The following is a 3350-nucleotide window of genomic DNA, read 5'->3' on the forward strand; positions in this document are numbered from 1 at the left end:
TGTAAGTCAACACTTTTGCAGAACTAAACCAAATAATGATAAGGTTTGGCTCTATAGAGAGTAGATTAGGTAGAAAAGGGATAGATCTAAACATGGAACAAGAAAAAGGAAAATATTAATTCAATAGTGGGAGCAAGTCCAACCTCAGAGAACTTCTGTGGGAGGAAAGACATATTCTCTAACGGAAAATGGAACTTTGCTTTTGGTATAATCTATGGATAATTGATACTTATAAAAATTATCACTTCTAGGAGAGTGTTGTATCTTCAGTGACATCATTCCACCTATTAAGAAGGATAATTGGAGCTTCTAGGGATAATCAGCTTCTGAAAGGTAAAAAGGGAATGAACTCAGACGATTTTGTGGCAAATTAATTTAAAAAATGATTACTGAAAAAGCAGGGAGGTAAAAATAAATGACACAATCATGGACATGGGCAATTTTCTACCATGGATCAGTAGTAAGGACATTTTTATCTCCCTCAGGAAATGACATTTCTAAGACTTGTTTACAACAAAAAATGGGGAGGGAAAAACTTTATAAGGCAATAGCATAGAAATTACTTAGAAGAGGGAGTTTGAATTAGGTTATTTGAAGCTTTGGTTTTGTGACTAAAGTAGGAAAAAAATAAGTATAAGAAGCATAGATCAAAAAATAAAAGTTAAGAATAGAAAGGCAGAGAAGTAAATTAATAAAAAGGACAAGTTAAAGAAATACTGTTTAGAAAAAAAGAGCAGGAAAGACAGAGAAAAACCTAAGAAAACAAAGATAAGAGATATTTAAGGACATGATAAGGAGGATTTTAATTCATTTTTTAAATAAGAGCAATAAGAGGATAATTAGATAGAGAAAAGGAAAAAATGAAAATATATAAATACAAGTAGGAAATAGGAAAAGAAATGCTAGAGGTAAAAAACAAAACAATGAAATAGAAAAGGAGTAGATTAATGAAATGAAAATATATTTAAATTTGGTAGTAACAACAAACAAACCTAAAATAAGCTTAAAAAACAGAACTGGAAACAAACCAAAAAAAAAGGCTATAGAAAGTGTGTTAAGTATAACCACCCTGCTATAGCTACATAAATGCCTCTTACAGTAAGTATTCCTTGCTTCAAGTAGAACACAAGTGGTCATGCCCTCCTTGACTTTTCAGGAAGGCTGAGGGCTCTTAGGGGAAATGGGGAGCCGAACCAGACATTGTTAGCAGGTTCCTTTACTCAGAGTTCCCCCACTATTTGGGACCTTCTACACTGTAGAAGAAAAAAATAACATTTGTATTGCTTCAGAAAAAAGAAAGTCTATAGGATAATAGGCAAAGAGGCAAGGGGAAGAATTGGAAAATGGAAACATAAAAGGGAAAATCTTGTTTCAGTGGTGATGAGGTACTGATGGGGGGGAACCCTGAAACTGTCCTTTCTGACTGGGGTGGGGAAGCAATGGGGGTGAACTCTAAGAAACTCTCGTCTGTGAGATGCCCACCTCAGGAAATTAAGATAAGTTGTCTTGGTGGGACTAGCTGCACCCTCTATTGAGTTGAAAATCAGTCCAAGAACACTCCTACATAGCTCAAACTTAAGTGGTCTCATTCAACTGGAAATCTAGGCCTGGGGAGAGTGACAACATTGAAGGAATCTCATTCAATAGAAACCCCAGTCTCAGATCTCTTATAAAAAAGTCAATTTAAAACTCATTTCTTTGCAGAAGTTTAAAGTGGGAATTATGCTTTGCCAAGGAACCTCTCCTCTTGAAAGAGCTGCCTACCAGGACTCCTGCCCACTGAAAAGAGACCTTCTTCCCAGTCATTTCTCTTCCAGGACCTTATGACTAAGAACTTTGCCTTCCTAGCAGAGCTTCTCAATGCCAACAGAATAAACTTCCCTTTTGCCATTCAAACTTTTGGGTTCATTAATTCATTCCACGTTGGACTTGTGTCAACCAGAGGGGGTTCCCACAACTCTCTGCACTGCCATTAAGCATCAGTACCACTGTTGAATATTTCTATGGGAAAAAAGATTTTATGGGAATCATATAATGGGTATAAGCTCCAGATATTTGGTTCTTAGAGAGCTCAATCATCCTTTCTGCAGAATAGGGGAATTCTTACACCTGGGGACAATGGATAACCTGAAAAGTAGTGAGACATGGATCTTGGGAGGACATTTTTAGATAGATGGGAAAAATTAAGGGAAAGGTTAAGAATGAACTGTACAATCAGAAACAAACAAAAATTCCTACATTGAGGCAATGTATATTTTTTACCACTTGTAGGAATTAATATTTTTAAGAGTGATGACCAATACTCCACAAAAAGTAAGTGAGGAATGGATGATAAGGCAGCACTATTTCTAAGAGACACAGAAACTATTTAGGAGAACGCAAAATAGGTATCTCAAAGTTTTAATTTCACGACGAATATAGAGAATAAACAAGAATTAAATAAATATGATGATTATGAATTAAAGAATAGCCAAAAAGTGAAAAATAAATATTGGACTGAACAAGAGAAATAAATCCTTTTTTTTTTTTAAGAAAAATGTGCACAAAAGTAAAATTTAAAAAACAAATGATTAAAGCATATTTAAAGGGAGTTGATGAATATGGGTAATGTTTGAATAGGAAAAGAGAGGAGAAATGAAATAACAGGAGATAAGTAAGCAAGACAAAATGAACAAACCATTAGAGCAAAATAACCAAATGGAGAAAAGGGTAATAAACAGAAGAGTGGAGCTTGAAAGTGAGAAGGCTAGAAGTGTGGACAATAGGATCACCTTAAGATAGAATGAGACATATTAAAGTGTTGGAAGAGGAAAAGGAAAAAAAAATTCTGATTGCACACAAAACACACAGACACACACACACACACACACACACACACACAGAGATAGAGAGAGAGAAAGAGAGAGAGAGAGAAAGAGGGAGAGACAGAGAGAGAGAAAGAGAGAAGTGTATATAGGACAAATAAGAGGAAATATAAAACTAACTCCCTAAATCTAACTTTGAGTGCACTAAATAATCCATTTATCGATCAGAAAGAAAATACACTTCAACAATCTTTTGCTCACACAAAATAATTAACATCAAAGATAAACAAAATGTGAGACTGGAAAAATATATCTTGAAAATATCAGGAGTTGTAATAATCCTATCAGATAAAGAAAAAAAAAACAAACATTCAATATATTAAAAAGATAAACAAAGAAAACATTTGTGCTGAAAGGAACCACACAACAATCCATTACCAAAATTAAACTTACATTCTTCAAAAAAAAAATGTACTTACAAGAAGATATTGCTACACAATAGTGGAAAGATATTTTAATTTCTTCCTTTTCTCAGTTTCCTTAGCA

General features: G+C 34.2%; 1 long non-coding RNA gene across 1 annotated transcript; it reads left to right on the top strand.

Annotated features, from left to right (window-relative positions):
• The first annotated feature begins 250 nt into the window (after positions 1-250).
• On the top strand, positions 251-1896 carry LOC127548013 (uncharacterized). The gene is made up of 2 exons (XR_007950304.1): positions 251-333; positions 1705-1896. It is a non-coding gene; the product is annotated as an uncharacterized LOC127548013 (long non-coding RNA).
• Positions 1897-3350: the final 1454 nt, after the last annotated feature.

This window comes from Antechinus flavipes, chromosome 2 (genome assembly GCF_016432865.1).
Source record: "Antechinus flavipes isolate AdamAnt ecotype Samford, QLD, Australia chromosome 2, AdamAnt_v2, whole genome shotgun sequence".
Lineage (NCBI taxonomy): Eukaryota > Metazoa > Chordata > Mammalia > Dasyuromorphia > Dasyuridae > Antechinus > Antechinus flavipes.